The sequence below is a fragment of the Dasypus novemcinctus genome, chromosome 22 (genome assembly GCF_030445035.2).
Source record: "Dasypus novemcinctus isolate mDasNov1 chromosome 22, mDasNov1.1.hap2, whole genome shotgun sequence".
Classification (NCBI taxonomy): Eukaryota; Metazoa; Chordata; class Mammalia; order Cingulata; family Dasypodidae; genus Dasypus; species Dasypus novemcinctus.
Genome location: NC_080694.1, coordinates 5843424 through 5868761, shown reverse-complemented (window position 1 = coordinate 5868761; position 25338 = coordinate 5843424). Strand labels below are relative to the sequence as shown.

Here is a 25338-nt window from a genome sequence, read left to right as displayed (position 1 = left end):
GTTACATGAGGAAGTAGCCCAAATGCCCATGATCACCACCCCTGACATGTTACCTTCTCTTTCCCAGCCCACAGCTTTGGTCTCTTGGGGAGTCCCTTACAATCAGTTGACTGAGGAAGAGAAAACTAGGGCCTGGTTTAGAGATGGTTCTGCACAATGGGCAGGTACCACCCAAAAGTGGACAGCTACAGCACTACAGCCCATTTCTGGGACATGCCTGAAGGACAGTGGTGAGGGCAAATTCTCCCAGTGGGCAGCACTTTGAGTAGTGCATCTGCTTGTTCATTTCGCTAGTAAGAAGAAATGACCAGAGGTTCATTTGTACACTGATCCATGGGCTGTTGCCAATGGTTTGGCTGGATGGTCAGGGAATTGGAAGGAACATAATTGGAAAATTGGTGACAAAGAGGTCTGGGGAAGAGGTATGGATAGACCTTTCTGAGTGGGCAAAAAAACATGAAAATATTTGTATCCCATGTGAATGCTCACCAGAGGGTGAATTCAGCAGAGGGAGATTTTAGTAATCAAGTAGTTAAGATGACCCACTCTGTGGCTAATGCTTAGCCTCTTTCCCCAGTCATAACTGCCATCACCCAATGGGCACATGAACAAAGTGGCCATGGAGGTAGGGTGGAGTTTATGAATGGGCTTAGCAACATGGACTTCCCCTTACCAATGCTGACTTGGCTGTGGCCACTGCTGAGTGCCCAATCTGCCAGCAGCAAAGACCCCCACTCAGCCCCTGATATGGCACCATTCCTCAAGGTGATCAGCCTGCTACCTGGTGGCAGACTGACAACACTGGACCACTTTTATCATGGAAGGGGCAGCATTTTGGTTTAACTGGAATAAACACATACTCTGGATATGAGTTTGCATGCAATGCTTCTTCCAAAACTACCATCCATGGACTTACTAAATATCTTATCTACTGCCATGGAATTCCACACAGCATTGCTTCTGATCAAGGAACCCATTTCACAGCAAATGATATGTGGAAATGGGCATGTGCTTATGGAATTCACTGGTCTTACCATGTTCCCCATCACCCTGAAGTAGCTGGATTGATAAAATGGTGGAAAGGCCTTTTGAAAACTCAATTATGGTGCCAACTAGGAGGCAATACCTTGCAGGACTGGGACAATGTTCTCCAGGAGGCTGTTTATGCTCTAAATCAGCATCCACTCTATGGTGCTCTTTCTCCCATAACCAGGAGCCATGGATGCAGGAATCAAGGGGTGGAAATGAGACTGGCACCACTCACTATTACCCCCAATGACCCACTAGGAAAATTTGTGCTTCCTGTCCCTGCAACCTCAAACTCTGCTGGTCTATAGGTTTTAGTACCAAAAGGAGGAATGATGTCAATAGGGAACACAGCATGATTCCATTAAACTGGAAGTTAAAACTGCCACCTGGCCACTTTGTGCCCCTCTTACCTCTGCATCAACTGTCAAGGAAGGGAATTACTGTACTGGCTGGTGTGATTCATCCTGACTATCAAGAGGAAATAAGACTGGATCTACATAATGGTGGTAAAGAAAGTTTGCCTGGAATACAGGAGATCCTCTAAGGAATCTCCTAGTACTGTCATGTCTTATGATTAAAGTCAATGGAAAAGTGTAACAACCCAATCCAAGCAGGACTAACAATGGCCCACGATCTTCAGGAATGAAAGTTTGGGTCACCCCACCAGGCAAAGAACCACGACCAGCTGAAGTGCTTGCTGAGGACAATGAAACATGGAATGGGTAGTGGAAGAAGGTAGTGATAAATATGAACTTCAAGATTATGACCAGTTACCATAAAGAGGACTGTACTGGTCATGAATCTTCCTTGTTTCATTATGGTGATGATTGTATATGTACACAAATGAATTTCTTTGTCTTCTTCCTCAAACTTTTCCCTTAACATATAATAATTTATATCAATTTCATGTCATAATACTTGAGGATGACAAGTTTAAGAGTGAGGAACTTTCACCCTATTCTGTATGGAATTAATGTATTTCCAGTTGTAAGCAGAAAAGTTGAACATCATACAGTGGATATATATATATATATGCATGTCTGTTACTGTTTTTACTTAGAGACTAAGTATGATTATTGAGTTGACAAGGGGTGGACCGTGGTGGTTAAGCTCTTGTGTCAACTCGGCCAGGTAATTGTGCCCAGTTGTTTGGTCAAGCAAGCAGTGGGCTAACTGTAATACAAGGACATTTATGGACTTTAGTCACCATTACTTTACTGCAGTGGTAAATCATATATAGCTGATTATAATTACATTAATCAGGCAGCTTGCTATCAGCAATGGGTGATGCTTTATCTAATCAGTTGAATGCCTTAAAAGGGGAAGTGATTCCAGCATTGAGTGAGAATTTCCCAGCTCATCTTTGGACAGCCAATGTCCCCCAGAACTCATCAAGAACCTTCACTGGACTTTCATTGGAGCCCCTGTTTGCAGCCTGCCTGTGGAACCTGGACTTGTGCATCCCCATAGCTGCATGAGAGACTCTTACAGAATTGCATATTATTGACAGATATCTGTTGTTGATTGTGTTTCCCTAAAGAACCCTGACTGATGCAGTAATGAAACAATATTATAATTATACTATAAATATAGTCCACAGTTTACATTAGGGTTCAAAAATTGCATCATACATTTCTATATTTTGTTTTTTTTTGTTTTATTTTAGTGACCTATATACAATCTAAAATTTTCCTTTTAACATTGAAATATACACCACAGTGGTGTTAATTGCACTCACACTGTTGTGCTAGCATCACTAACATCAATTACCAAACTTTACCATCACCCCAAACAAAATCTTCACATAATTAAGCATTAATATCCCTTCCCCCATATTCTAATCTATACTTTTATGAATTTGTGTATTCTAATTATTTCATATATAAGTTAGATCATGTTATTGGAGCTAGTGTCTTGGTTCTTGACTTTGTCACAAGAAAGAATTCAATGATGAGCCACAAATTAATCACATAAACAGAAATTTAATTGGGGGGAGGTAAAGCAAGAGAACAGAAATATGCCTTTAGAGTGTAAGGTGGGCATTCTCAAGAGAGTGAAATGCAAAGTCCTGCCCTGGGGTCCCCTATGTTATTGGGGAGTACAGGATTCCCAGGTCTGCGGTGATTGGCATATTTGAGACAAAAGCAGGGAAACTCCATTAAGTGATTTGATTCTTTTAGGGGTTTAGGGTTGCTGTCCAGTGGTGATTGGTTCCTGGCTACTGCTCCCATAATTGGCTTATGAAAATAGGTGGGTAGGGTGGGAATATCCTGTTTTTTTCCTGCTTTCTGCTGGGTGGACCCCTCCTTATTTGTGTGGTCAGTGGGCATATGTTGCCAATGTTGTTTCCTTAGTGCATCTTGTGAAAGTTGTAAGTTGCTTTCTCATAACTTATTTGTGCACATCAGCAGGCACCAGCTGCCTGTTAATCTGCCTATGTGAGTCCAGCAGGATTTTGCTCTAGGATTTTTGCTTGGTGGTGTTTGTTTGGAAATTTTTTTAGGTTTCCTGCCTCTCTTCCTTAGGTCCTTATTCTATCCTGCCTCAGTCATACAATAATTTTCATTTTGAGTCTGCCGTATTTCACTTAACATGTCTTCAAGGTTCATCCATATTGTAGAGTGTATTAGAACTTCATTCCTTCTTATGGATGGAAAATGTTTCATGGTACATAAATACCACACTGTGTTTAGCCAAGCATCTGTTGATGGGCTGTTTATGTTCTCAATCAGAGTTATGGTTACTTAAGAAACTTCACATTGGAGAATTTCATGGATATGTATACTTATGATTTATGTATTTTAAATTCCATAAAACTTTACTTAATCTCAAAGTATAAATTAAATAAGATTGCACTAAGTAAAAAAATGACCATCAACTGAATTATAGGTAGTCCCTTGTAACATCTCTTTTTCCTCATGAACTGTTGTTCTGAATTCTTTTCCTCTCCTGTGAATATGATTTGCATTTACTTGCATTAAATTGAACTTGCTTGTTGCCTCAGGATCTTCTCTTCATCAGATCTCTCAAAAAATAGTAAAAGGGTGTCTAGAATGTATTAGATAATGGTTCCAGGAAATAAAGCTCTATAATTAGATGTAGGAAAAATTTTCCCCAGGCAGTGTGTCTTCTGAGAGCTCATAGCACCATATCTCATAGTCCAATATGGGCTGCAGGATTCCACCCTGCACAATGCTTAATGCACATGCAGACAGAGGCAGCTAGCTGCATCTACCTCTCCAGCACTATCCTAACCAGACACCACACTGACCTTGGTGACCCAGGAACAGAAATTCTTCACTGACAAACTGGATATGCTTGGAAGCAAAGCCTTGGTCCACCAGGTGAAGCCCTTCAATGAAAATAATATATTATCTGTACCTGATTGTTACTAATTATTACCATCCCCTGATGTCTATTTCTTTTAGGAACATTACAGTGCTAAAAATTATAGACCTTGATAAAATACATTGAGTATTTCTACATCACAACAATTATATGCTTAATTTTACCAGTGCCTCTCTGTATATAATCAGTTATGTAGAATAACAAAATTACTACTTCATGCTTAACATCTTTTTTATAGAATATTAAAAATCACTGCTGATTTCCAGTTCTACAGCTGTTCATATATCTCCAGATCATTCTCAGAATATTGACAGCATGGAATGTCTCATTCAACTGTGATCCCTTTTATTTTCCCCAGTGTGAAGAATCAGATATATGACAACAGTATAACACTACCACTTGCTTTCTTGCAAAATACACAGATATTTTTTGACTTTCTGGATTTCAAGGAATTTCAGGTTAATGTATATTTTAGTTGGTAATTATACCCCAGAAATGGAGGGTCTAACATTCTTAATGGGCAGCTCTGACTACTATTGAGTAGAGTCAGTTGGTGGCAGTGACAGGAAGATGTGTGCCCATCTTCAATAAAAAAGAAATGGACAAAGAAAAGAGAAGACTGCTTCTTTCATTACTGAGCTTGCATCATATGTTAGCTACTTTAGAAGAATTATCTATTAAATGCCCAGGGAATTCTCTAAGACTCAAACTTAATAATAACCTTGTTAGACATTAGAGAGATGAGAGCTAGAGTAGACAAATAAAAAGTCATTGTCCATGCAGCAAGAAGATGCAGAGATTGCCACCCTATTAAACCTGTGATCAGGGTATGATCTCTTGGAAGGATATTTGAGAAGAAAGAATGACACAGGAAAACTGAGTATTCTGCCATTGGAATCTTAGCTTGAATTGAAACAGGAGCCCAGAACAAAGTCTGAATAATCCAAAGAGTAGGAAACAAGTTATGAAAGGTTCAGGGTATTTTCAAGAAAGAATTCAGGAAATTCAGGGGTTGCTGGAATACCAAGAACTACTCTGAGCAGTGCCCCCATGTGAGTTCCTGGCCACCCACATGGTCTTCCTCAATCCATAAAAATACCCTAAAGGAAGGTACACAAAGTATTTGAGGCCACAAACCTGGAAGTTCTCTGCTTTAGGTTATTCCCTACTCTTTAAAAATCCAATGTAGTTTTTACATATGATTTTATTTCTTTGTATAATTATGGAAGCAACACAATCTTTTTATGAAATTAAATACACTCCCAAATGCAAAAACAAATTTAAAAAAAGACTATTAACCATTTGGAATGTATGTATCCACATACACTTTAAGAATACAACATGTTATATTATGAGGTTTCCATTTCTCATTAGAATCCTATATATAAAAATAAAGGTGTATCCATTGATTGGTGGATGGACACTTGGGTTGTTTCCATCTCTTGCCAATTGTGAAAAATGTCACTATGAACATTGGTGTGCAGATATCTGTGTCATATTTTTAGTTCTTCTGGATATATTCCTAGTAGAGGAATTGCTGGATCATATGGCAGTTCTATATTTAGCTTCCTGAGGAACTGTGAAACTGTCTCCCATAGAGGCTGTACCATTTTACACTCCCACCAACAGTGAAGGAATGTTCCTATTTCTCCACATCCTCTCCACCACTTATTGTGGTATATATGTATGATGGAATACTATGCTGCAATAAGAAGAAATGAAATTGGGACATATGTGATAACATGGATGAGTCTTGAAGACATTATACTAAGTGAAGTAAGCCAGACACAAAAGGGCAAATATTGCATGGTCTCATTAATATGAACTAAATACAAATAATAAAAACATGGAATTAAAACCTAGAGTATAGATTATGAAGAGATAAGAGGAGGGTTGAGAAGAACCATGGATGCTTAATGTATGTGGAAGTTTTAATTAACTTGACTATAAAAGTGTGGAGATAGAGTTGATAGTAACACATTATAGTAAGTAGCAACTGGTTTATAAATAGGATTGTAACTGTAAAAGGTAGTGTGGGGAAGTAAATGTCAACAGAAAGAAAGCTAAAGAATAATCTAGGGACTGAATAACACAGTGAAACCAGAGGCGGTTGAGAATTGTGGTTAAGGGTACAAATGCAAGAGAATTCTTCTGTGACCTAGAGCAGATGTACATCATTATTGCAGGATTATGGGAATATGGAGGAACATGGGAAAACTACAATTGGTGTGACCTATAGATTGTGATTAACAGCAGTAGTATAATATTCTTGCACCAATGCCAAGCTGTACTGTCTTGATAATGGAGGTGTATGAAAAAAGTGTGCTGAATGTATGCTATGGACAATGATTGGTGGTAATGGTCTGAAGATATTGTCTTATAATATGTAACAAATATTCCACCAGGGTGTGGAGTTGTATGGGAAACCTACACATCTGTATGATTGTTTTGCAAATTCACAATATCTGTAACAAAAATATATTTTAAAAAATAGTATGGGTTGGGGAAATTGCACCAAATGTAAGATAATGACTGTAGTTGGTAGTAATATTTTGATGATGCTCTTGTATTGTTTGTAACAAATATTTCACACCAATGCAAAGAGTTGGTGGAGGGATGATGTATGAGATCCCTGTGCGATGTTATTTATGTCTATTTTGTAAGTTTGCAATCTTTACCATACACTTATTGTTTATGTGTGTTCATGTATGAATCATATACTTTAATTAAAAAAATATTTTTTTAAAGGTTTAAACTGGGATGAGTCTGTAAGAGATGACCCAAATTCCCTTCAATTGTTAAACTCAAGCTCTGAAATCTCTTTTTGGATGAAAGCTTCCTTGATCCCAGATTAGTGTCCTTGCTGGTGATGTCTTTTACTACTCTCTGTACACTAACCAACTTCTCTAATATCCTTAGCCTGAATGATGATTTACCAATCCGTGCAGTGACCTCCAAAAGGCACAGCCATTTCTTTATTCTTTGGCAACCCTAATCCTTAGCACAATGCCAGACATATGAACAGACACTCAATGTGAGCTTGCTGATAAATTATTACAATAGATAATGCAATCCAGACAATTTAGAATGAGAGGTAAAATTCTGACCAAAAGCAAAAGAATGTCAAAATTGCATGGCTTGAGACCTTCATGTTCATTATTATACTCCCAGGTTTAGCCCTCATTGCTCATGATCTCATGGAGCCCTCAGATGGCATTGGCCTTCTGGACATCTCTCACTCTGATGGTAACATTAGGTATAGTATGTCTCCAGTCATGTACTGCTGTAGCATCCACAGTTCTACAGCCACCACCAAATGAGCATCAAACTATGTATAACAAGAAAATACTACAATAAATGAAGTGTTGTAAATATTTGTAGAAGTCACAGAAGGCAGTCAAAATTGCTGTTGCAAAAATGGGAAAGCTCAAAATTTAGAGAGTTGCTGGTTTAAGGGAATTTAGAGCCTAAGAACTCTAAGAACAGCCATTCCAATGTCCTTTCATAAGTGGCAGTGGGTCTTTTAAATAAAAGTTTTATTTCACTCTCTTGTTTTTATTCCTACATCTAAGGCTGGCCTTCTCATTCAGCATCCCTGGAGCAAAATTTCATACTCTTATGTAATACAAATAAAATAATCAAAATTTGCCTTCTTGGAAAATATGCTCTGGAGACTCATATAATCAGGGGAAGGAGAGCCTTCACCCAGTGGAAATTAGGGTAAATGAAATATAGCAAAATATGGAATTGAAATGACCAGCCATTTAGGAAAAGAACCTGATACCCAGATCTCCTGGGCTAAGGAAGAGGGAAGAAAGTGGTCTCGATATCCTAGTCCTGTGGCTCCTGCTCAGTTTCCAGGCCAGTTATTTTTCTCCATTACTTTCTGGGACAGTTGGGATTTCAGATTCTGCAAAAACATACACCCAACTTTCTGGCAGAACTTCAGGCAATCTTGCATGGCCATACATTAAAATCCCCTATTTAATAAATAAATAGAGTGTTCCTTTTTTCATTTTCATTTTCATTTTCAAATTTGTGATTGGGAATGATGTTGAAACTCCCCCCCCCCCATATGTCCTTTATCAATTTTAAATTATTTTAATTGTCTCTCTTGCTATTTATTCTATTGAATAAATGATTTTCAACTTGTAAATCTACCACATATTAATGTGGTTTTTTGTGAGTTCTTTATTGTGGAAAATAGTTTTCCAATTAGTGCCTGATAGATAATCATTTTTGATGCTCACTATTATTAAAAAGCTTTAAATATTGTTTAGTAAATTTTTTACTCTAATGTAAAATATAGTCCTTTATGTTTGGATTACATTTCACCATTTTGAAATGAATTAAATATTTCCCTATAAGTTTTAATGTTCATGATATGTTGTTTAATTATTTGACCTGTTTATACACTTTTATACATCAAATAATGCAAGGATCTATTTTGATCTTTTACAAATTAAAATTATAAAATAAAGCTTTAATAATATTTATTGGTTTTAGATAGTTTTAATGCATATAAAATTTCTTTATATAATAAGAGTTGTTTGTTTCTTTGTTCATTTATTTGTTTATGCATGTGTTGGCACCAGTTGTTTCAATTTTGATGCAAACTAGGTTTTACATACATATATTCTTCCAGACAAGCTTAAGAATAATTTTCCCAATATATAATTTTTTGAGATACTTATTTTGATGCTGTTAAATTTATAAAGTAATTAGAGAGGGGTTATACTTTGAAAATAATTATCTCCTTGTAGGGACAGGTGATATGAGCCTCCATTTATCCATGTCTTCTTTAAGACAATCCTTTAAACCCTTCAGTGAAGACTTGTAGTTTCATGTTCTTTTCTTAATAGACTATTTCAAAGTACTCTTTCTATAAATATATTTTTTGGGGGAGATCAATTTATGTTTTTGTGTATTTCATAACTATAATTTTGGAAGGGCTACTTGACAAATTTCAGCATAAATTCCAAACTCTACAGATGCGTTCTACAAAAAAGTCATTTACCCTGGGCCCTTTTGATGTAGGCAAAGGGTCATACTGCATCACATATGATAGAGGTGCAGTTAATAGATGGAGAGGCATGATATTAAAGAAATAAGGGGTTTTCTTCCCACTGCTCTTTAATTAATAAGTAACATAATACAAGCATACATTAATGGCTATCACAACCACCAGTAAATCAATCTGCAGGATAAAAATCCACAAATCTACTTATTTAAAAGGCTGAAACTAAAAGAACAGTGGAAAAATCAGTGTTTTTATCCTTTGGTTAACAATCCCAGATTCAGATTTCTTTGATCACAGAAGGGAGAACAAGAGCAATGGGGAAAATTGGCAGTGCAGCTGAGTTGCAGAGCTGGGACGATGGTTCAGATTAGTCATTACCCAGATTGTTTTGTGGTGTATTGTAAAAGATATTAAGGATTGATTATTCATCAGCCCAAAACACCATTTCATGAGTAACATCAATGGGTTTAAGGAATAAGCAGAGACGGGTAAGATGAAATGAAGTGAAAGAAGGGAAATGAAAAATGAAAAAAACATTTTAATGTTGGGGAATGTGAAAAGGTCATCCAAAACTATTTTAGTTCCCCTCAAAAGTTCTCTTCTGAGAAGCTTCCTGTCCCTGTATTACCAAACACCAAGTTAAGAGCACAATTTGTGTAGGCATTATATTTCAGCATTGACAAAACTTTACTATATTGACTAAGAAAGAATACATGTCTGGTTTAGTAAAAAGTATCAGGGAATATTCAGATGTATAGCTTTGTAATTACATGGAATAAAAAGGGCAATAATGTCATCTAGTGGAGTAATAAGCAGAGGTCCTGCCAGGCCCGTCTTGAAAAATAGTTAAGATCTATTTTTATGTCAGCAGTACAGAGTGTTGAAGAACTTGTAAACAGATCACAAACATGATTCTTCCAATTCATCAAAACAATCCAACAATCCTTAATATCTCAACTTGCCAAGGCTATAATTGCCCTAGTCAGATGTAGATTTCAAGAATGAAATTTCTCAAATACTATCAAATTAGGAGCAACTGGAACATGAAATGAACAGGGCATTTATTTCAGATATTATCCAGTTTTCATAAAGTATTTATCTCCAACTTCAGTTTACTCCAATATTCCTTTATAATAAGTAGGGTGATGATTAAAATTAGACATTTCCCACAATTCTCAAGTCATAGAAATGGACACTTAAGGCCATTTAGTCCAAATCTCCATCAAACAATGGTAAAACAGGTTACAAGTATGTCTTCAAATAACTGAGCTTCAGGGCAGAACAAAAAATAAAAAAATTAAAAACTTCTCTACTCTGATGGAAGCTAAGCAATTACACCTAGGAATCCTTAGTGACAGGTCTTTCCCAGTGGAAAATCCTGGGATTTGAAGCACTGTGTCTTTACTCCGCATCATATGTTACAAATATAAACTCAGGCAAAGATTATAGTCCTATCATGATCAGGAATAGCATGGACTCTCTGACCTTTCAGATTAATCTTCTCAGATGTGTGAATTTAAAGGTGATAGATTCAAAAATTCATAAAAAAACAAAAAAAACTAGATACTCTGGAACTACTTTGAGATATTTGGTAAGTTTTAAATTGGTTCTACAAAGATTAGAAATATTTTGGACAACCTACTTGCTCCCATTATAAATATATTTACATATTACTGACACTTAAAATTATAAATGAGCACTTTAATGATTTTCTTCTGTTTTTCTGCCTTGGGGATGGTGGTGGAGCAGGAAGGTAATCATTGAGCTTTCCTCAGAGTGCTGGGCGGCCTTTAAATCCAGGTGTTATACTCAAGGCACCATCTACTTTAATTTGGTTATAGTATACAAATGGTATACAGGAGTCAAGAAAGGATGCCTGGGTCCAAAAGAGAGAAGGCTGTGTGCAATTTAAGGATGAGGAGAAAAATAATATCATCTCAGTCTGTGGATGCACATTATCAGGCTATAGCATTACAACAACTTCTGGGAGGAGCTCTTCAAAGAATGGTAAATATGTCCCACTTTAAGTTCTTATAAATATATTTTTCTTAAAGTGACATCTTAGAAGCAAAATATCTAATTGAATATTTTAATATGGATATACTCCACCTATCATGTATTACTCTAACTGTGGCAAGCCTAGTTCACTTAACTCACCATAATACTTGATTCAGCTCATCCTGACATAGGTTCCAGGGCTAGTCTTTTCAAGTATTTGTTTCGTCATAAAGTTCCTTTTTTTAAAAAAACAAGTGTCAAATATTAACATTAATACAAGATCAAGGGTGGTTAATTAAATGAAAAATTATAAGGAAAATACCTTTATTAGCTATAAAATATACCATTCAGCAGAGAAAATATAAAGAATAAGAACATAGATGCCTATGCTTCTAAACAGACCAAACAACCCAACTCCAGTGAGTCAAAGAAGCAAAAAGGGAGGGGGTAGGGGTAGGGATAGAGTATTGAAGAGTTTTATTCCAATGTTGAGAAATAAAAAGCATAACCTTACAACAAAACCTAACAAGTCACTCCTGCCCCCCGCTTCGGAAAACATGGCCTTGTAGGAAGATACCAAGTGAATGATTCCTGCCCTCTGTAAATCAACGCGTGAAAACTTAGCTGAGCAGGAAGATATCTAACAAGTAATTCCTGCCCCAGCATCTGTAAATCAGCCTGCAAAAGCACAGCCTTGAGCTGCATTCTGCCTCTGTAGCCCTACTTGCAAAATTTCACCTAGCAATGTGTTAGCCAATGAGCAAAACTTATGCTGATCCCACCTGAAATCCTATACAAACCTATGAAAACTGAAAAATGGGGCTCAGAATTTGGAGATTGACTCTCCTCTGGACATGTGCATAATAAATCTGTTCCTCCATTTCTCTTGAGTGCCGGTTTTGGGTCTTTCTGTGGTTCAGAACTCCTGGCTTTGCTGCAACACAAGTGTTGGCTGGCAAGCGATATTGATGAGGGAGCTGCAACTTACATTTTGAAACTCCTATGATACAATGCCTGTTACATCAGCAGAGACACCCCATATGTTTCCACAAGTATATGCTTGATCACTTCACCAGCTTTAATGATGGCCTGCAAGAAATTTCTCATCCAGCTTAACAAGGCTGTTACCTCACAGCAACGGCCATCTCTAACCATTTCCACTAGAGAGCTACACCCGTAATATTCTTTATAAAGTACCCCTTCCACTTCCAGGGAGATCTCTGACTTTTTTTTTAAAGCAAGCACAATGTAATTTATTAATAACATTCGCTATAAAATTTTAAGCTAAGGCTTGTTTCAGCATATAAATTATTTCTGGCAGGGTATAAATTGTGCAGAAATGCATCTGAAGAACATTTCAGATGGTATGTGAGAGTGCCAATTTTCTGACCCTTCCCCCCCTTCTTTAATTCCCTCTTCCCTTGTTTTCCTTTCCCCTTGGTTGCTGTTCTTTTTGCCTCTTAGCTGTGAGCTCTGTCCTTTGTTTCTAATCTCCAAATCTACAAATAACCACAAATTCTACTGTTTCACTAAAACTATATACACAAGTAGAAGAGAATAAGTTTGGTCAAGTGTAGTCAGCCACCTAGCAATGCATACTTTTCTTGAGATAGCAATCTCCTCAATGGCTAGAGGATTTCAGTTACTTTTTTTTGCCCCCACATCAAAAAATGTTATGGAGACCCATGATTAATCAAATTTTACTCATTGAATCACTAGGTGAAATCAGGGTACAGATAGTTAAAGGTAAAAAATATATTTTTAATTTATCTATACTTAAATTTATAAAAATTTATAAATCAACCAAACTACTACAATATTATCATGATGTAGCAAAAAGTATATACAAATATTAAAGTAATGAACAAATTAGAGGCAGTAAAACATGGAGCAGAAGGGGTCAAGAAAATCAATGAAGCAAGTCATGATAGCTTAGGTCTTCATCTTAACAATTCAGGTTTTTAGTAAATGAAACCTCCTGGTCCTATAAAATGGTACTCTATCATACGATTTTATACTTTTACCTCTTTTCTTGAAGCTAGATCTTAAAAATATCCTCCAAGTATTATATCTAGTTCACTATGGCCATAGAAATCTTATCTTTTCTGTTGTCCAGAGCAGCTAAGGTAATCTGGCCTTTTTTGGTTTTTGTAACCTCTGATTAGAATCAAAATACACCCACTTCCACCCCCCTGTTACACAATGAAAACCAGGATAAAGTCAGGTACAGAGTTCTCAAGAAAATTCTGCAAGAAAGGATGTAAGGTAGGCTCTGCCCTGATCGAGATTAGATTATATACCCATCTTCACTCACATTGTCACACATCTTCAGGATGAACATTTGTGGAGTAATACTTTGGGAATAAATTCATGGTTTGTGTGGTACTAAACTACTTAACGGTTTGTTTTATTACATTATGGCTTTCCCCAGCACTTCCCAAGGTTGCCTACAAATCACAGATGGAAGAATTTTGCTGAAATTGGATCTGGGGCTGCAGGAATACCTCTCCACTGTTCTTGAACTGATTGTTCAGTTATTTCAGCCTGGTTATTCCAGGCTTAGTTATTCCAGGCTTGGGTGCACCAGGTCTGGCTGTTCCAGGAATGGTTGCTTTAAGACTGGCTGTTCCAAGAATGACTGATACAAATCAGGTTGTTCCAGTACTGGTTGCTCCAGATTGGAAGGTTACTAGAAGTATTCACCAAGTGCTCCTGGGGATAGAAAGAGTAGAGGCCAGGGTATTCTGTAGGTGCTGAACCCTTCTGTGTCACACTGTTGCCACTCTTTGAACAACTGGCATTTTCCTGCCACCACTTATGTTTCTGTCTCTGGTTCTGAAATGAGTCTTAATCTGTTCATAGCTGAGGTTCAGAATGTTGGAAAGTTCTTGTAGCTGCTGGAGGCTGAGGTATATGTGTCTTGGAAATCTCACATGGCTGGGTGTGAGAGAACACGGTCCTGATCGTCAGTTTCTTGACTTGTCCCACATCTTCCTTCTTTGCTATGCTTTTCTCTATAGAAGTAGGTTGTTTCACTTTGGGACTGGTGGAAGAATCAGGGCTATCCTGAATAAGGAGGTCCATGGAAGAGGGAAGATGAGAGACTGTGTCTGACTAGTGCACCTCAGCAGATGGCATTTGCAAGGATGCATAATTTTCTTTGGCCTTATAAATCTCAGGCATTGGTAGAGATTCCCTGGAATCAGATGCTTTGGGGTAAGGCAGGCTTTGGGGAGAAGCTAGACCCACACTCATGTTTATTGAGTAGAAGAAGGGGAAAAATCGAAGACCTAGACTGTGAGAATGGCCAAAGCAGGCTAAAAGACTATTTGGGTGGAAGATCTTAGAGAAATAGGAAGACTTATTGGTATGTGAGTATTGAAAGACCCTGCAAAGGGAGTCCCTTCACAGTAACAACATTTGACCAGCCCAATGCAGCAAGACCATTGCTGAAATTTTAAGGTGTTTTTGAACCCATCACCCATCAGAGGTCTGGCCAGATTAACTACCCCTCTCTGATTACCCACTTCAGAAGAACTTGGAGCTCCTAGGATTAGAGAACCTGGTGCAGGTTTACCTGTCTTTTTTTTTTTTTTTTAGAGATGCAGGTCCTTCTGTACTCTCAAGATTATCAATTCCTGATGACTGTGGAAGAAGGCATCACCACATTTTTGTTCCCATTTCAATGGCAGCGTGTTTATTTGCCCATCCTCCTTGTTTTTCTGCTATATTTTCTTGATGTTCTTGTCCATTATTTGATGAACTTTCCATCTAAAGAAAGAACTGACTGTTAGAACTTTCTCAGGAGGCTAATTTGTGCTTTTTGGATATTGATGAGTATTTTACTGACTTTGCTTGAAGAATTTCCACAGTTCCCCAATAAGCTAGATTTTATCCAGGAACTCTCTGAAGTTCTTCATTTATTTGGGATTCCTCCTTAGGGCAGCCTGCATTGCAATGAGAATGACACCAAACAGAAGAATCTGGTGCAGAAAGCAGAAAGACTTGGTCAATGTCAAAAAGAATGGCAGTGTCTCCACTAATAACATAAGCAGATGGCTTTGAAGTTCAGTGCCTTGTCAGTGGGTCCTACTTGGGTATTTGTATTTCTGAATGTGATTGAGGCAAACTCAGATGTGACCTTTCTACACAAGCCTCTTCTATCACTTTTATTGAACCTGGAGTTGGTGCTGCAGTTGGTGTATACTCAGGAGACTTGAGTCTTTGGATTGGCCATGTGCCAGCTGATCCCTGAGCCTCAGCAGAGTTGCTACTCCTACTCTCCAGTTCATAGAATTACCCTGGTCAGCTAACAGGGAGGTGAAGATGTTCAACCTCCACACCAGGGAACTAAGACTGCCTAAAACTGCAAGCATGAGAATAGCATCCATCAAACATGTGGGATCTAAGCCCCCTTGACTTAGAGGTAGAGTAGACCTCACCACCCCAGGGTCCACAGGATGGAGAAATAAAATATATATTAGAATGGACTTACTGGTATTCTACTATAGAACTATTGTGACTAGCAATGGGAGAAATGTTATCATTGATGTTGAGAAAGTGGCCATGGTAGTTGCTGAGGGCAGGGAGAGGGAAGATGAGATATGATGTGGGGGCATTTCCAGGACTTGGAGTTGTCCTAAGAAATATTGCAGGGACAGATGCTGGACATTATATATCCTGCCATAACCCAGTGAATATACTGGGAGAGGGTGTAAGCTACAATGTAAACTGTAATCCATGTGGTACAGCAGTGCTCCAAAATGTATTCACCAAATGTTATGAATATGCCAAAATGATGAAAGAGGTTGTTGACGTGGGAGGAGAGGGATTGGATAGGGTATGGGGTACATGGGAACCTCTTATACTTTTTAATGTAACATTTTTTGTCATCTACGTATATTTTAAGAAAAAGATAATAAAAAAATAAATAATAAAAAAAAGGTCCTGTAGGACTAATGGCCAGTTTCACATTGGAAATCATGCATATGGGATAGCAGTAAGATGTCATATTTAGCTTGCTGAAAGAAAAAAAAAATGTCAAAGAAGATTTCTATATCTGGCAAAATTATCTTCCAATTTGAAGGGGTAATTAATAAATATCCTAGGTAAACAAAAGCTGAGGGAGTTCATTATTAATAATTCTGGCATGCAAATCTGTGAAAGACATCCTTCAAGTTGAAAAGGAAGGACACCTGATGCTAAATGAAAGCAAAATGAAGAAATAGAGACTTCTGGTAAAGATAATTACAGAGGTAAATTTAAAAACTATTAAAATTTTATTTTTAGTTTGTAACTCCACATTTCATTTCCTATATGATTTAAAAGAAAAATGCACAAATATTTATATATACCTTTTATTGGGAACACAAAGTATAGAGATTAATAACAACATAAAGGAGGTGCTAGTTGTGTAAGGAAAGAGTTCATTATGTTATAGAAATTAAACTGCTACTCAAACTTAATTTTTATAAATTTGAGATAAGATTTTATTTCCAATCCCTATTTTAACCACTTAGAAGATACATTAAGCAGACTTGGCCCAATGGATAGGGCTTCCGCCTACCACATGGGGGGTCTGCAGTTCAAATCCTGGGGCCTCCTTGACCCATGTGGAGCTGGCCTATGTGCAGGGCTGATGCATGCAAGGAGTGCCCTGTCACCACACACACGCAGAGCTGATACAACAAGATGACACAACAAAAAGAAACACAGATTCCCAGTGACTCTGATAAGGATAGAAGCAGTCACAGAAGAACACACAGCAAATGGACACAGAAAGCAGACAACTGGTGGGGGGGGGGAAGAGGAGAGAAAATTTAAAAAATTTTTTTTAAATAAATCTTAAAAAAAGAAAATACATTAAAATGCAAAAGAAATGATAAGAGATTGACAACTAAACAGTATAAAAATAAACTAAATACAAAAGAAGGTAGTACTGGAGGAAATAAGGGACAAAAGGTATAAAATTAATGTAATGAAAGAGCAAATTGGCAGAAAGTAATACGATCATATCAGAAATTATTTTAAAAGTAAATATATTAATCTCTCCCTCAAAAGGCAGAACTCGGAACAAGAGATAAAATAAATTTTCAAATTATATACTGTCTATAATAGAGTTATTTTAGATTCTAAGACATTGATAGATATAATGTGAAATGATGGAAAAATATTCCATCCACATGGTTACCAAAGAGTGCTGGGATAGATACTCTAATATCATATAAAATAGACAAAGTAAAAAGATATTTTAGAGGCAAGTAAGGATATTATATACCTCAAAGAACATTTTCAAGAAACTAAAAAGTCAGCATACAGAATGGGAAAACATATTGTTAAGCATACATCTGAAAAGAATTCAGTATATAGAATATATAAAGTACTGCTACAACTTGACAACAGAAAGACAAACAGCTCAATTAAAACAAGAGAAAACAACAAGAATAAATTTTATTCCAAGGAAGATTTACAGATTTCCAGTTAAGGATATGAAATGATGTTAAACACCATTGCTTAACAGGGATATGTAAATAAAAATCACATTTTATGAATTCTGAGACGTACATTATCGCTAATCATCATATAAATGAATGTTCGCTCTATTTCTTCTTTGAACATGATAATATAAAGTCCTTTCACTTTTCCTATATTCATAATGTATTCATACAGAAGCAGGCATACACATATATATGAATATATGTATGTATATTTACTATTTATTTTAATTATTATTAATTTAGGACTTGCATTCCTCAAAATGACTTGAGTACATTACCAAATATTTTTATATTTACTCAAATTAACTAAATTAAAAACAACATATTCAAATTAAATGTATATTTAAACAGAAAAGAACAAATGGGTCATTTGATTCATGGATATGGGTGTTTAATACTTTGCATTAATATTTTAATATATATCATGAATAGATAGATTATATATATATGGAGAGAGATATGCTCTTTATTCTGTGTTCAGTAAAATATTTCATTTCAGAGAGCACACTTGTTTATTTTTTGTTTTTTATTTTCATTACCCCTCTCTTGGTCATGGTAGCCATTACTCTGTTAACCAGCAGCTTCAGGATAGCATCTGTCGTTGGACACAATACTCAGTTTTTCCATCAAATGCATACTTACTGTAACAACTAAATGAGGAAGGTGGCATTTGTATAGATAAATAAAGTTTGCCAATGTAAAATTCCTTGTTCAAGTCAAGTATTTATCAATATTTTTTGTTTCCATATAAAAGAGTTTTAATCTGAAAAGCCTCCTCTGTATCACTGAACCTCCCTTCAGTATCATTGGAAGGAGGGGGGATGCTGAGCAATAAGGAGATGGAATAGATAGACTTGGGAGGTTTTAAATTCAGTTTCCCATCTCTTTCTATCATTCATTCTCTGAAGCAGTAATACTTGTAAAAAATTTACCATTGTGATATTGTGGGAAACTGGCTTACCTGTTCCCTATTTGTTGCTTACTGTTATTGTAGATGTTGCCTAATTGTAGATGTTGCAGTTGCTTCCTGTTATTATAGATGATGTTGCAGTTCTGATAGTGAATAGCTATTATTAGTTTCTAAATAAATATGATGTGGAAACTAGAGTTGAGGCTCTGAGTTTCAGAAGCTGTGAGTCCCTTTATCCCATCTTTATTTCCTCTCATGTTTTTCTTTCTGTCATTTTATTTCTTCAGTTCTGTGTTGCCTTCCTTTTGTGCCAACCTATTGCTGAGCTGGTCTCAGCAACTGGTGCCCAATGTGGGGCTTAAGAAGAAGAATCAAAATAAAGGTGTTGTCCTGGCACAGAGCCCTGAGTGCTTTAGAAGGCCTTCCAAGTCCTCAGTGAGTAAGGCTACTTAGGTATTCTATCAGGATTATGATTGGAAATGGAGACAGTTCAACAAAATGTCATCTGTATGTCTGTCCCTTCAAACAACTCCTCAAGGCAGGAGGAGCCAAAGCCAATGAGTCTCATATCTTAGAACTTTTATGGATTATAGAAAAATATTGTTCATGGTTCCCAGCAGTAGGAAGTTTAGAATTAGAAGACTGGGAAGAGTAGGAAAAGAGTTAGAAAAATTACATGGACAAGTTGTTCAACTCCCTGCTACTATTTGATCCACTTGGATGATTATTAAATCTGTTTTGGATCCTTTGCAAACAGAAACAAGGAACGGAAAAAGGAAAAATAGAGAAAGCGAGGAATTTCCTCCCTCTGATTTTTTTGGTACTAAATCTAAAGTTATTTTGCCTCCAGCTCTGCCATTAACTGACTTTAGAAAGTCACTTCCCCTCCCCCACCAACCCCTCCACCCCCTCCTATGCCTGGAGATGCTCAGCCAAAGTTGTCAGCTTTACAACAAGGCATTTTACAGGCTATAAGGGAGGGTGGCTTGGAGATACTTCAAATGGCCTTTCCCATCACCATATGAGAAAGAATAGCTCCTGGAGTGGATCCTCAAAATCTGAATGGGGTTTATGAGTTCACTCATGAACCTTCCCATTTAAAATTTTGGAAGAGTTAAAAGCAGCCATGCGACAATATGATCCAAGTTCTCCTTTTACCTGTGGTACAGTGCAGAAGCTGGCTGAAGTCTCTAGGCTGATCCAGCTGACTTGGGCTGCATTAGCATGCATCACCCTAGGGTCTGGAGATTTTTTACAATTAAAACTTGGTGGATTGATCATGCAGAGACTCAGGCTGTTCATAATAGCACCCATAATATCTCCATTTCCTTGGATCAGTTAGTGGGGGTGGGAATTGGGCAGGAGTAGATCAGCAGTTAAAAATGAATGATCAAGCCATTGCACAGGTACATCACTGTTGCTTAAGGATCTGGGAAAAAATTGAGGCTAAAGGCCAGCCCCCAGTGTCATTTCAAAAAATATTACAAGGACCTAAAGAATATTACCCTGACTTTATCACTCGGCTACAAGAGGCTGTCAAAAAACAGGTCAATAATTTAGAAGCTGCTGATACTATTTTACAGCTAATGGCTTATAAAAATATTAATCAGAATTGTCAGAAGGCTATTGGGATTATGAAAGGTAAAGTGGATTTAACTGGATATATTAAATTGTGCCAGGATATAGGGATGGAGAGCCACTGTGCTATGATGATGACTCAGGTTATGGCAGGAATAAAAATCAATAAGAGGTTCTCTGGGAAGTGCTTCAATTGTGGAAAACTTGTTCAAAAGGGAAAAGATTGTTGGAAAAAGTCTGAGGAAAAAACAATGCTACCCAGACAGCATATTTCTGCTCAGAAACCATTTGAGCCATGCCCCCACTGTGGTAAAGGAAATCATTGGGTTAGCCAATGTCAGTCTAATTATCATAAGAATGGCACTCCCTTGTTAGGAAACTTCCAGCCGGGTCTGCTCCTAGCCCTGTTCCAAAAGGGGGCTTTCCCTGCTCAGCAGAGCAATCCCAGGACTCCTATACTCCACAGTGCCCTTGACTTATCCCCTGCCATGGCAGGAAGCACAGCCGTAGATATCCCTATGGCAGAACCTGTTATCTTGCTTCCAGAGGATACCCCCATCTGTGTAAAAATGGGAATAATGGGACCTTTACCAATTGGCATGGTCAGGCTTCTCCTCAGGAGGAAAAGTCTCACCTCCCAGGGAGTTAAGAGTGCATACAGGAGTAATTGATTATGACTATCAAGGAGAGATTCAAGTTATCATGTTCACCTCAGTTCCATGGAAAGCTGATATTGGAGATCACGTAGCACAATTGTTACAATTGTTGTTGCTCCCTTATGTTTCTATAGGAGCTAATGAGAAAGTCTAAAGGAAAAGTGGTTTTGGAAGTACAGGAATAACAGGAGTATTTATAACTGAAAAGATTTTAGAATCTCATCCCATTTGTGAAATGAGCACTCAAAACAAACGGTTTAAAGTACTTATTGATACTGGAGCTGATATTTCTCTCATTAGTTCTAACCTCTCTACTTGGACATTACAAAATGCATCTATTTCTTTTGTGGGACTTGGCATTCTCAGAGGTCTAAAACAGACTATACAAATTTTTCATAGTCTGGGACCTGATGGCCAACATGCCACGCTGCAGCCATATGTTGCAACTTACCTATTAATCTCTGGGGAGTGATCTATTAGAACAATGGCAGGCTGAAATCTATATTCCCCAGTTTAGCCAATATAACAAACAAAGTCCACAATTAATAAGGAAACATGGGCATGTTCCAGAGTTAGGATTGGGTAAGCATCTCCAGGGGATTGGTAAACCAATAGTTCCCACAGCTCTTGGTAATCATGAAAGATGAACATATTCACCTTTTCCATAATGGCCACTGCTCAGTCTAGCCTCCTTAAACCACCCAAACTCATTCTTCTTAAATGGACTACAACCTCTCCTGTTTGGGTTGAACAGGAAATATTAACCCTAGAAAAATTAGAGGCACTTCATAAATTAGTTAATGAACAGTTAGATAAGGGGCATATTGAAGAATAATTTAGTCCTTGGAACTCTCTGATGTTTCCTATTAAGAAAAAATCAGGCAAATAGAGGCTTTTAACACATCTCCAAGAAGTAAACACAGTCATTCAACCGATGGGTGCACTGTAGCCAGGTCTGCCCACACTAGCTATGATCTCTCGTAGCTGGTCACTTTTTGTTATTGATTTAAAGGATTGTTTCTTTACAATATCTTTGGCTCCCCAGGTCTGTGAGAAATTTGCATTCTCAGTGCCTTCCTTCAATTACAAAGAACCCATGAAATGGTTTCACTGAAAATATCTTCCTCAAGGAATGTTTAATAGCCCCACCATATGTCAAAAGTTTGTAGCTAAAGCCTTAAATCTGGTCAGACTGGCTTTTCCTTCTTTTTATATTATACATTACATGGATGATATATTGTGCATTACTCCTTCTTCCCAGACTCTAGTTTTAGCATATCAGACCTTAGAAAAGAGCTAAACTGCAGCAGGGTTAAAACTTGCCCATGAGAAAATTCAAAAGGTTACTCCTGTTTCTTATCTTGGGACTATTGTTGATAAAATTACAGTTAAGCCTCAGAAGGTTCAGATTCATAGAGAATCTATTAAAACTTTGAATGATCTGCAGAAATTATTAGGAGATATAAATTGGCTGAGGCCCAAAGTAGCCATTTCCACATATGAACTGTCTAATCTCTTTGCACCATTATGAGGAGATCCTCAATTAAACAGTCCCTGGGTCCTAACATGAGAGGCAGAACAAGAACTAAAGCTCATAGAGAAAAAAATTCAAAGTGCCCAATTTGAGCACATTAATCCAGAACAGCCACTGCAATTGATTATCTGGCCTTCCTTACACTCCCTGCCCCCCCCCCCAGGAATTCTTATGCAGCAAGATCATATTGTAGAATGGATATTTTTACCTAAAAGTATTATTAAAACTTTATCTCCTTATGTAGATTTTATGGCCCAAATCATACTTAAAGGCCATGAATGCACTTGTGCCCTTCATGGGCAGGACCCTTCTCATATCATTCTTCCATTTTTGTGCAAGTAAGTGGAGGCTTGCCAACAAAATCACTTACAATGGCAAATAGCCTTTGCTGATTATATTGGACAGATAATCATTTCCCTAAAATTCATATGTTACAATTCATTAAAAGCACTCAATGGATTTTACCTAGTATAACTACGTTTCAACCAATACTTGATGCCCCTACAGTCTTTACTGATGATTCTGGAAATGGCACAGCTTCATATACTGTTGTAGAAGTTGAGAGAGTTTCAATTATTTGTGTATAGAAAGGCCAAGACTCAGGAATAATTTTGGGAAGTGAAAAGGATTTATTTATGACCAGTCAAGCTCAGAGCTTCTCATTCAAAATCAAAGCCTTGAACAAGTTTTTTGAGTTCCTTTTATACAGAGGAAGCGCCAAATGGTTCTTTGTTTCAATGCTCAATAAGTTTGGAATAACACATATCTTCCACACCCTAGGTAAGCTTTTAGCATAGACTTCATACATTCTAGATAAGCTTTTAGCATAGTTGGTTTGCATTTTTGCAGAATATTTAAAGTTTGTAGAGTTTGCATTGCTACTGTTTCTCCAGGACTGGAGTTGTTGTCATGGTTACCAAAGGCAGGGCTGGAGTTCTCACTATCCCAAATGCTCAGCTCAGTCAGGTTTTCTATGAAGAGGTGAACAGGCCCCCTACCCAGAGCCTACATCATTTCCCCCCTTTATAACAGCTTAGTTTGCTAAGCTTTGGCATAATTATTGCTGGAGTTATGAGGTAGGTGGCTGTTCATTGTTTTGATTGATTATCCCACTTATCATTTTCCAGTGAGGGCCCAAAGACAAAGTTCCTGGGTAACATCCAGGGTTTATCCTGTTTTCAGAAGTTCCCATCCCGGACAGTAGAATCCTGGTGGTGGGGCCCCCAGCAGTTATCTTGGGGATTATTGGTGCTTACTTGGATTTCCTATCAGGCTCCAGATCCTTCTATTAATTTTATTTTATCCTTAAATTGTTTACACCTTTAATCTTAAAGGGGTGCTGAAGGGAGATGATCTCTTTTCTATAACTACTTCCTGCTAGCCATGGGTTGTAGTCCTTACCTATCAAGGTGTAAAAACTTTATTTTATTTTGACTGGAGGAATATGGATCTGGCATTTTGTACAAACCTGGATGAAGTTTTCATATGGTTAATTAGATGTTCATTCTGAAAGAAACAAACTTAATTAAAAATTTGGGATACCTTTTTTTAAAGGAGGACATTGGATTATGGAGGTAGACAATGTAAGGTGCCTATAAAGATGGCACCCCTTCTAAAAGTTAGTGGGGAAGAGTATACACACACACACACACACACACACACACACATATATACATATATATATATAAAATTGAAAACATTATAGTTAATGCAAGGAATGTTCTCTTTCTTTTTTTTTTTTTACAGGAGGCTAAAACCTCCTTTCTTTGTTTAAGCTCTGAAACTGTGAATAATTTTAAAAGCATACTGACTATTGATTCTGAAATAAATTTTAGTTGTATAATTTAATCATAATTTAGGAAAGGTATTTTCATAGCTTTTATGGACTTTCTTTTACTTACTGAAATTTAGTAATAGAATTATTAACCACGCTTATTTTAAAGCTGTTAAATGGTTTAAACTGGGGAATTACAGGGCAAACTGACTCTTAATTCTCCAACTTAGAAGATAGTTTTAATCTGCTACACCTAGCCCCTCCCTCAGATCTCTTGCAAAGAGAAGGCCCTTTCTCAATAGTTTCTATAATCAGATTTCTATATGACTTTTCCATACTTCTTAGTCTAATTTGGGCTCCAGGAATATTTATTCACATTTATAACTGCATATTTAATTTTTAACAGTTTGAATAGAGCTCTTTTAAGAATTTTCATTTAATTTGATATTATCATCCTGACATATGAAGATATACACTGAGAAAATAGGCAGACACAAATAGAGTTAGACATACAAACAAAATTCATTGATGTTACTTATAATTTGCATTATCTTATATACCATTTAGTTTAATTTAGGTTCTAGTGTTGCAAAATTTGAGAAAAGTTCAATTATCTGAGTATAGAGAGGCCAGGACTCAGGAATGATTTTGAGAAGGAAAAATGGTTTATTGACAGCCGGCCGGACTCCGGAGCTTTCTGTTTGGAGCTTTCTGTTTGAATCCCAAGCCCTGAACAAGATTTTCAAACGTCTTTTATACAGAGAGGAAAGGCCAAATGGTCCCTTTGTTTCAGTTCTCAATAGGCTTCAATTAGCATATATATCTTCCACATCTTAGGTAAGCTTTTAGCATGGACTCCAGATATTCTAGATAAGCTTTTAGCATATTTGGTTTTTGCATTTCCCCTAAATACTTAAAGTTTATAGCCCTTGCATTGTTAAAACTGTTTCCTGGGACTGGAGCCTGTTGCCATTGTCCCTAAGGGCAGGACTGC

General features: G+C 37.1%; 1 pseudogene; it reads right to left on the bottom strand.

Moving 5' to 3' along the window:
• Positions 1–13713: 13713 nt before the first annotated feature.
• LOC101412625 (homeobox protein NANOG pseudogene) lies at positions 13714–14650 on the bottom strand (annotated as a pseudogene).
• Positions 14651–25338: the final 10688 nt, after the last annotated feature.